Here is a 10,733-nt window from a genome sequence, read left to right on the forward strand (position 1 = left end):
TTCCGCTGTACAAAATATATGTTCTGCCTCCAATACAGAAATAAAAACTATATCATCAAATAATAAAAATTTATAAAATTCAAAATACAAATAAACAACATTTGAAAAATCGAACTTCGAACCGCAGCGGCCTGGTTGTTGTTTTTTTTGTTGTTGTTTTCTTTTGGGCCGCTGCTCTTACAGACATACATACATATCAACGGCATAACCCAGTGCACTTTTCCGTTCGAGATAAAAACCAAGGGTTTTAATTCCACCTTTCCGAGACAAAATAAATAATTAATTATGTTTTGATAATAATTTATTTACTTTGTTGAAGATAAATATTTTCCCTAAGCAATGCATGTTCGTTCTCTAACCCATACTTGCGTTTGTGCATATACCTATGAACGCGAGTCAGTCGCAAATAAACTCTCAAGCTAAGCAGATCACTTCGTGCCTATTCTCTTTTTGTGCGGGTAACGGTTTTCCCTCTCAATAGGTTATGGGCCCAGACCCCGCCTAAAACCATTGTGCGTCTTCAAGAAATAATTGCGCGGATAAGTAAAAGACTTACCAGGGGTGTTAGTTGAAGTTTGCCGCTAGCAGTACTATATACATTTGTATCATGCGGCATATGTGTAATTTTTTTCTGTTGACATTAACCTAAAGAAATACACAAGTCGCATTCCGTCAAAATATAAACATCATACTCTTTTACCTCAGTGAGTATGTCGAGTTTCGTTCCAAGTAAATCGAATTTGCGGGACCCATGTGGTGTCGTGTAATTCGAGTTATTAAAACCTTGGTCAAATTGTTAAAAAGTATCGCTACCGACGACAAGCTATCAATTTGAATAATACGTTGATCGAAGAACGGGCGAATCTCCCCGAAAACATGGCAAAGTTATCTTGTAACATGACAACGCGCCGACTCATACCGCTAAACTGACGAAGGACACACTGAAAGGACTTGATTGGGAAATATTATCGCACCCGCTGTTCTCCAGACCTCGCCCTGTCCGACTATCACCTTTTTGCATCGATGGGACACGCAATGGCAGAGCAGCACTTCGCCAATTTTGAAGAAGTCGAAAAATGGCTCGTCGAATGGTTTGCCTCGTAAAAAAAAAAGTTGTTTTGGAATGGTATCCATAATTTGCCTGAAAGATGGGCGAAATGTGTAGAAGCCAACGGTCAATACTTTAAATAACAAATTTTTCACATTCTCTTGAGAATTGAGTGTTTTCTTTATCGAAAAAACCGGCAAACTTCAACTAACACACCTGGCTCGTTTGTTTTTCTAACTCCGGAGATCGACAGCAGCGATATGAGCGGGATGTACCAAATCGAGAAGCTCGATGAAAGGAATTACGATTCGTGGTGTGTCCAAATGCGTAGCGTTTGGGTGCATGCAGAGCTGTGGAAAGTCGCATCAGGGGAGCTAAAACAAGAGGCAGTTCCAGAACGAGTGGACTGGACAGGATTGGACCAGAAGGCCTTGGCAACGATCATCCTAAGCATAAAACCCTCACAGTTGGGATATGTCAAGCACTGTTGACACGCGTTTGAAGCGTGGACGAAACTTAAAGAAGTTCACCAACCCAGCGGACCGGTACGCAAAGTTTCGCTTTACAAAAGATTATTGAGCCTTAGGATGGCGGACGGCCAGAGCATGACCAGTTACATCAATATGTTTGTCGAAATTTTGGATCAGCTTGCAAGTGTTGGAATCGATTTAAATGAAGAGCTAAGAGCAATCATTCTACTCTCCAGCCTTCCAAAAGATTACGAAAGTTTTGTTGTTGCTATTGAAACGCGCGACAATTTACCGGCGTTCGAGAATCTGTGCATAAAGTTGAAGGAAGAAGGAGAAAGGAGAGACGGCGAGAACACGACGAGCGAGCAAGCTTTGGTTGCTAGGCAACGGCCGAGAAAAGGCAAAGGAACGGTAAAGTGCTACAGATGTGGTGAATTCGGCCACATACAGAAAAACTGTCGAAGTAGCGGACGGACAGTCGAGAGCAAAGAGCGAGCAAAAACTATGAACTCTTCTCTTTTAGGCGCGCTGAACAGTGTTTCTCTTGATCAAGGGACTTGGTGTCTCGACAGCGGCGCGACCAGCCATATGTGCTGAAACAAAAACAAATTTGCGAAATTTGAAGACCACACCGAAATGATCGGACTCGCAGACGACGCACAGTAGCGCCTCTCGAACAATTAGCTTTGCAAAAATCGAAAAAGTCATGTTCGCAAAAACTATTTTAACCATACTTATTCGACAGAAAATTTCCCAAGGATTCAGAATCTGCAATCTATTCTATTTTAAGGTTTTTTTTTTGTAGAAGATATGAGCATTCAAAGTTAAACTTTCTTTCGTTTTTTAGATACATTCATTAACTGTTAAGGAACCCAAAAAAAACGGCACTTTGGTTTGGGCTTGTACAGGTAAATCGCTACCTGCCAGATGTCCATTTTTTTCACCTTTTTCTGCCTAAAGTGGTCTATAACTTCTGAAGCCGATGAAAGCCGCCGACTACACTATGTCTACAAGTTACGTGGATCTTTTCTGGATCAGACAACTTTCATCGGCTGCGTCGAGCTGCGTCTGCGAAAATGCAACGACATAAACCAAAGCTACCCAGGGTTAAATATACCAAAAAACCGACACAATTTCATACATTCCAGAAATATAATAACTGTAGCGCGTGGCGGTTACACATTTTTTTTTTTTTTTATTAGGCTTTGCTTTTATTTATTGAATCTTCTCATTTATGAGACTAACAATAAGTGTATCAAATCTTACAATACTACCTAACTAGCAGTCATGAGACTGGTACAGAGTAAATGGCCCTGAATAATTATGGCTGGGTTGGATGGTCGTTACGTAGTAGGCGGCTTCTTCTGGAAACTCGTATCAAGTCCCTTGCTAAAGGATTTGGATGGGTGGAGAGTTTTTCCTTGTAGGACGCTTTTTGTTTTTCTATTTCGTTCTTAACTGCAGGAATGCCGAGATCCCTGTGGATGTTTTCGTTGCGAATATAACATGGTGCCCCAGTGATAGTTCACCCAGAGCTGGGAGCCATACGTCCATATTGGCTTTAGTGTGGAGTTGTAGAGCAGGACCTTGTAGTCCAGGCACAGGGGCGATCGGGAGTTTATGAGCCAATGGAGGCTGCTGGCTTTTAGTTTTAGATGAAGTTTCTTGCATTCAATATGTCTTCGCCATGTCAGGCGTCGGTCCAGGTGGACGCCCAGGTACGTTACCACGTTGACTTCGGGGATCAGTGTGCTGTTCAGGTAGAGCGGGGGGCATGTTTGTCTGTTGAGAGTGAACGTTATGTGCTTACACTTTTGTTCATTTATTTTGATACGCCAGTCAGATAGCCACTTCTCGACTACCTTGAGGTGGTTGGCGAGCTGGGCTGTTGCACGGACTGGGCATCTGGAGCGGCTGAGGATCGCAGTGTCATCAGCGAAAGTGGATAATGTTAGCTGGTCGCTTGTGGGGATATCCGCTGTGTATAGAACAAATAGGGTAGGCCCAAGTGCACTTCCTTGTGGGACTCCAGCTTCGATTGAATAGGTGCCGGATGTTGTTGCGTTGCACCTCACTGCGAAGACTCTGTTGTAGAGATACGACTCAAGTAATTTGTGTGTGTATACCGGCAAGAGTGTTTTTATTTTGTGCATGAGGCCGTTGAGCTAGACGCGGTCGAATGCTTGAGAAACGTCGAGAAATATCGCGCTGCAATATTCTCGATGCTCGAAGGCTGTGCGAATTTCTGATGTTATTCTATTAACTTGCTCGATAGTTCCATGTTTTTCTCTGAAGCCAAATTGATGAGCTGGGATAATGTTGTGAGCTCCCAGATAAGGGATTATGCGCTTTAGTAGGCATTTTTAAAATAACTTGGACAAGCATGATAGTAGACTTATTGGTCGGTAAGATGACGGAATCGTGTGGTCTTTTCCGGGCTTCGGTATCATTATAATTATAGATTTTTTCCATTTTGTTGGGTAATGGCCGAGACTTATGATCCCATTGAAGATTTTACAGATGACCTCAATAGCACAGTTCGGAAGTTCAATTATAATTTTTTGAGTTATTAGGTCATCGCCGGGAGCCTTTTTCGGCTTCAGTTCCCTGATGACCTTCGTTATCTCGTTCGGACGAAGTGATGCTGGAGTAGATTCCGTTTCAGTGTGGATTTGCGGTAGTTCAAATAGATTTGCAGCAGGGTTCGGCTGGAAAACGCCCTGGAGATGTGAGGCAAAAGTTTCGGCTCTGTCTTTGTCGCTGCTGGCCCAGCAACCAGATGACTTTCTTATCGGGGTGATGGTTTCAGCCGGTGAGCTTAAATTTGGGTGAGCTCTCCATAAGGGATGCTTTGTGCTGGTTGGCGAGAGTTTTTCAATATATCTTAATTGTGCTTTTTCGGCATCTTGCTTCAGGGCCCGGCTTAGTTTGCGTGTGGCTTCATTTAGACGTTGCTTTGAGCATGGCGATCTATTGGTTTGCCACGCCCGTCGCAGACGCCTCTTTTCTTGGATAAGCTGTTCAATTTGCTGGTTCGTTTTGAATTTGATTTTTTGCACATCCGTCTGTTGTGGTGTTGAGATTCTGGCTGCAGTCACAAGTACCTCTTCCAGTGCGGAGGTGGAGGAGTCGATGTCGGTTTCAGTATTGAGCTGGAGAGCAAGCTCAATGTGGGAACTCACATACTTTTTGTATTTCGTCCAATTGGTTCTGTGCGACGTCAGCCTATAGGGGCGATCCGTAGTTTCTGGGCTTTGAAGGAGGGTTATCAGCAGCGGCGAGTGATCTGAAGAAAGGTCTGGAAGGGCCTTGGCGTTTATTAAATTTCGTGGGATGTTTTTTGTCACCGCGAAGTCAATTAGATCGGGTATCTTTCTGGGGTCTGCTGGCCAATATGTGGGGCTACAAGGGGAAACGTAGTCCAGCTTATTTCTCACATTGATGAGAGCGTTGTACAGTTGTCTTCCCTTGGGGGTCACGAGGCGGGATCCCCAATGCGTTTGCTTGGCGTTGTTATCTCCTGCAGCTATAAATCGATCTCCAAGTGAGTTGTAAAAATCCATGAATTGACCTTCAGAGATTGTAAAGCGAGGTGGGCAGTAGACAGCAACAATGCAAAGGTTGCCGTTACCTGACTGCACTTTTATGGACGTAGCTTGCAGGTAATTTGTTGCAAACCTTTGGTGGAAGTGGGTTTGATGCGTTCTCTGATAAGGATGCCGGTCCCGCCGTGGGCTTTACCATCTGGATGATCTGTGCGCTGGAAGGTATAACCTCTTATATGAAAGTTGTATCTGCTTGTGAGGTGCGTTTCAACCAGTAGCATGGCGTCGATGTGGTTTTCGTTTAGAAATTGTGTTAGTTCAAGTTTATGCCGTGAGACGCCGTTGGCATTCCACGTGGATATACGTAGATTGGACATTGATTATTTTGACTGTTGTGCTTCGAGCAGCTGTATCACCATATTCTGATTCTGGACGAGCGTTTGCATGGTCGTTTTCATAAATGACATGAGTTCCATCATGCTTTGTTGCATGGTCACCATCATGGATTCCATGTTGTTTTGTGGCTGCTCTGGGGCCTGCTGAGCATTTACTGAGTTTGAGGGGAGTGGGTTTTGCATACCTGTCCTTAGAGCTTCGGCGTAGGAGATGCCCGTGGGGGCATTTAGCGGACCAAAAGAAGATCTGGCTGCTTTGGCAAAAAAAAAACATCTGGAGTAGTTTTTGAATTAAAATACACATTTTGTGTATTTTGTTGGCGTGTAGCTGTCGCTCTTCGCATGCGACTCTTCAGCTCCTTGTAGACCATACAGCCTCTGTAGTTAGCTGTATGGTTTCCTCCGCAGTTTCCACATTTTTTCGTGTTGGGGTCTTCTTTGTTCGCAGGGCAGTGTGCGGAGTTGTGGAAGTCTCCACAGACTACGCAGACTGACCGAAGGGTGCAGTATGTCCTTGTATGACCATACTCCTGGCAATTTGTGCATTGCACAGGACCGTTGCGTTTGTGAGGTTCTTCCACGGTGATTCTTCGATGCAGTAGGAACTGCAACTTGCAGATCGGGTGAACTTCATTCTTCTTTAGGGCTTTACTGTCTGGCTCAAGTTCGACTTTGAAAAGAGGTTGCGGCTTTTTGTTTTTGTTGATAATGTTGCTAACATTCTTGGCAAAGAAACCCTTGCCTTTCAGGGCTTCTAGTATCTCGGAGGGGGCGACATCTGGTTCAATTCCTTTCAGCACTACTTGCAGTCCCTTGCTGCTTTTTAGTTGATAGGTGTAAAAGCTCTTTTTTGCTTCCTGCAGGTAATTAGACACAGCTCGAAAGTGTTCTTCTGTTCTGGTTTGAACTTTGGTTTCGCAGATATTCCCTTTAATAATCGGAACAACATGAAAGTTTCCGTCCCCGACCACCGGAACAATTTTGTTGACCAGGGCGTTTGAACTTTTCTCCCTTATATATATAGGTGGGGGCTTTGGCTGTTTTTGAGTCTCCTGCTCCAGCTCTGCTTCATTATTCTCACCAGCTGCTAGCGGAGAAAATCTATTGGAGTTGTTTGGGTCGTAGCTTTTGGTGACACGGTTGATCTTAGGTTTGTTACCAACCGTGTTATGGGGGCTAAGCTTACGCTTAATTTGGATGTAGCGATCCATGCCAGTCTGTATGGCCGGAACCGCTTGTTGCTTATCGGAGCTCACGGTTTTTGTTACCATTGTATTTTGCGCTGCGGCCGTTGGCACCGATTTCGCAATATTGGTCGTTGGTTTAGTTGTTGCTGTTGCCTTTGTTGCGTTTGCTGAAATTGCAGCTCTGCTTGTTGTTGGTGCGTCTTCCATCGAAGCCGGTGGTGGTGGGGTTTGGCATTGGGAGCTCCAAGATGTAGGAGCTGGAATGAGTAGGGCGGGTGAGCAAGAGCGCGCTCTCGTGCCGTCGGCGGTCAGTAAAGCCGGGTTGGGCTTGGTAGACGTTTTTTCTGCTTCGTTATCGCGAGTTGAGAAATAAGTGAAAACACCGTTTCTTTGGTGTACAGAGGTTCTACGCTCATTCTTTTGATCGCCGCTCATTATTTTGAGCTTGTTACGCGTGGCACCATATAAATGAACTTTGCAGCTCAAAAACACGTCTCACGCACTAGTGTCCGTATGTCATACGCACTGTAGGGCTTGGCCTAGCTGACAGTACGTAGTTTAGAGTTCCGAATTTACTTTTTCACCATGAAAAAACACTTCGAGAATAAACCCCGCGTAGCGGTCGTCCGTAAGCACGTCTGCACTCGATGAAGGTCGAATGCGAATTACACTTCGAATTAAAAAAAAAAATTTTTTTCAGTTTTCAAATTATTTTTATTCGAGCAAATACATAAAAATAAACATAAAAAATTAAATAAAAAATATTTTTTAAAAATTGTTTTCATTGAAAAAAAATTATTTTTTCACTTTGATCCCCTTTAAAAAGGCGTATTTGTGGGCGTGGTACTTTATGCAGTACATATATACATTTTACAACAATTACCTGTCCAATGCCGTTTAAATTATTCGATTACCTTATTTGGTTCAAAAGATATGATTTTTGCAACGCTAAATGAGAAAAGGCGCTACTGTGCGACGGCCTGTTAAGAGCGGAAGGAAAGGGTGAAGTCAACCTGAAAATCGGAATGTGTGAGCTGAAGTTGAACAATGTTCTTTATGTGCCGAAATTAAAGAGTAATTTTATGTCCGTGAGCCAAGCGGTAAACAAAGACTGTGTGGTCGCTTTTGGAAAAAATAGCGCGAGCGTCGTGCAGAACGGTGACGGCCGGATAACTGTAAACAGAGTTGGCAATTTGTATTTGTTTACCGAATCGGAGAACAAATGTTATGCTGCACATGAGTCTGAAGCTGTTTTGTGGCATAAGAAATTTGGTCATCTGAATTACGCAAGTCTCATGGAAATCGCTAAACGACAGATGGTGAGCGGTCTGGCTGATTTTTCGAGGGAGTCTCCGTGCAATACGTGCATGGTGAGCAAAGTGCATGTAAAGCCTTTCCCATCTCAGACGGAGAATCGATCGGAGGAGCTGTTGCAGTTGGTGCATTCAGATGTGTGCGGAACGTTTGGAACAAGTTCGATTGGAGGATTGAAGTATTTCCTTACATTTGTTGACGACAAATCCAGACGTGTGTTCGTCTATTTTCTGAAGCGCAAAGATGAAGTTTTTGAAAAATTTGTGGAGTTTAAAAACATGGCCGAGCGACAAACTGGGAAGAAATTAATTTGCTTGCGGAGCGATAACGGTCGCAAATAAACTCTCAAGCTAAGCAGATCACTTCGTGCCTATTCTCTTCTTGTGCGGGTAACGGTTTTCCCCCTCAATAGGTTATGGGCCCACATTGGTTGGGATGTCAAGATGTTTACTCGTGCAGTCTGGACTTTGTGAAGCATTGTGGGCAGAGGCGGTATATACGGCAGTGTATCTACGAAATCGAACACCTACAAGTGCATTGAGCCACATGACACCAATGGAAGCGTGGACTGGTAAGAAGCCCTCGATCAGTCATCTCAAAGTTTTTGGTTCCATTGCAGTGGCGCTTGGCAAAGGTGTCCAGAGGAGTAAATTCCAACCAAAGGGCACAGAATACCGGATGGTAGGGTATTCAAGGACAGCTAAAGCTTACAGGCTGTATGATCCTAAGAAGCGGCAAGTGGTCGAGAAGAGAGACGTCCTTTTCGATGAGAGGGAAAGCGGAGCGAAGCATGCTGGAAACGAGACTATTTCGTTTGAATGGCAGTCGACCGAGGAAACAAGCGGAGATGATCAGAAAAAATTTTCCGAACTGGCTGATGGCATCGTTGATGGAGACGGCATCAAGGATGAAGGCGGCAGCGAAAGTGAGGAGAAGGACAGCGACGGCGTGGATACCGAATGTGAGGACGACGTGAAGGAGCAGCGTGTTGGCCCCGGCAGACCCAGAATTTTACGTACGGGCAGACCTGGTCGCCCAAAGAAGCAGTTCAATATACTTGGAACTTTGGCTGGAAGAGATGTACAAATTCCTTCGACGTACGGTGAGGCGATCAGTGGCGAGTTTTCTACACAATGGCGAGAAGCGATGCGTTCTGAATATGATGCCTTGATTACGAATCAGACATGGGAAGTCACAGATTTACCTAGCAGCCAGAAGCCCATCGGCTGTAAGTGGGTATACAGTGTGAAGCGTGATGAAAACGGAAAGGTGGAGTGGTTCAAGGCTCGACTTGAGGCGAAAGGATGTTCTCAACGTTACGGCGTAAACTACAGCGAAACGTTTGCACCAGTTTGCCGATTGGAGAGCATGCGTTTATTATTGGCCATGGCGGCAGGAATGGAACTGTACTTACACCATACCTCAACAGCGACTTGGAGGATACCGTGTACATGCAGCAACCCGAAGGTTATGCAGAAGGCGACAAAGTAGGAAGGGTGCTTTTACTGAAGAAGGCCATATATGGATTGAAGCAGGCTAGTAGACAGTGGAGCATCAAACTGGATGGTGTTCTGAAGGGCATTGGCTTCCATCCGTTGCAGAATGAGCCGTGCTTGTATAAGCGTGCGGATGATGGTAATATAGCATTAATCCTTGTTTATGTTGATGCTCTCATTATAGCATGCCAGAAGAAAACAGACTTATTCAACATTAAGACATCGATTTCAGCGGCGTTCGAATGTGTTGATAAAGGTTCGTTACGGCTGTTTCTAGGCATGGAGATAGAGCGCAAGGGTGAACTTGGAGAGATAACCCTAGCGCAGACCCAGTATATCCAGGACCTGCTGCATCGACATCAAGTCGAGAGCTGCAGACCTGCGTCTACACCTTTGGATCCAGGGTATCAGGTTGCGTGTAATGAGCAATGCGCAAAGGTGGACGAGACGAAATACCAGACAGTAGTTGGCGAGCTGATGTGGTTGGCGCTTACGATCCGACCGGATATTCTTCATTCCGTTGCGAAATTGTCACAGCGGAATAAGGAACCGCATAGCGAGCATCTAGCAGGCGTTAAGCATGTAATGCGTTACCTGGCGTCTACATTGGAATACAAGCTGCACTACAAGAAGACGGGACAGGCGTTTGCTGGCTACGTCGACGCCGATTGGGGTGGCGACAGGCTTGATCGAAAATCATATACAGGATACGTGTTCTTTTTGGCTGGTGGTCCGACATCGTGGAAGTCGGAGAAGCAGCACAGCGTAGCACTCAGCAGTACCGAGGCGTTGTCGACGGCGTGCAAGGAGGCAGTTGCTATGAGGCGGCTAATCATCGAACTTGTCTGCGGGGACGCAGAAACCCTGACGATCGTTTTTGGAGACAACTTAAGTGCACAACAACTAGCCCAGTGCATCATGCTAGGACAAAGCATGTAGATATAAGATATCACTTCATTGGTCAGATTGTAAATGATGGTCAGATAGTTTTAAAATATGCTTCTACAAATGTAATGATTGCAGATATACTGACAAAGAACCTGGCGAAAAAGAAACACAATGAATTTGTTAAAATGTTAAACTTGTATTAGTAACATTAATAACGTACTTGCATTGAGGAAGGGTGTTGAAGATAAATATTTTCCCTAAGCAATGCATGTTCGTTCTCTAACCCATACTTGCGTTTGTGCATATACCTATGAACGCGAGTCAGTCGCAAATAAACTCTCAAGCTAAGCAGATCACTTCGTGCCTATTCTCTTCTTGTGCGGGTAACGG

Source organism: Drosophila kikkawai, chromosome 3L, assembly GCF_030179895.1.
Source record: "Drosophila kikkawai strain 14028-0561.14 chromosome 3L, DkikHiC1v2, whole genome shotgun sequence".
NCBI lineage: Eukaryota > Metazoa > Arthropoda > Insecta > Diptera > Drosophilidae > Drosophila > Drosophila kikkawai.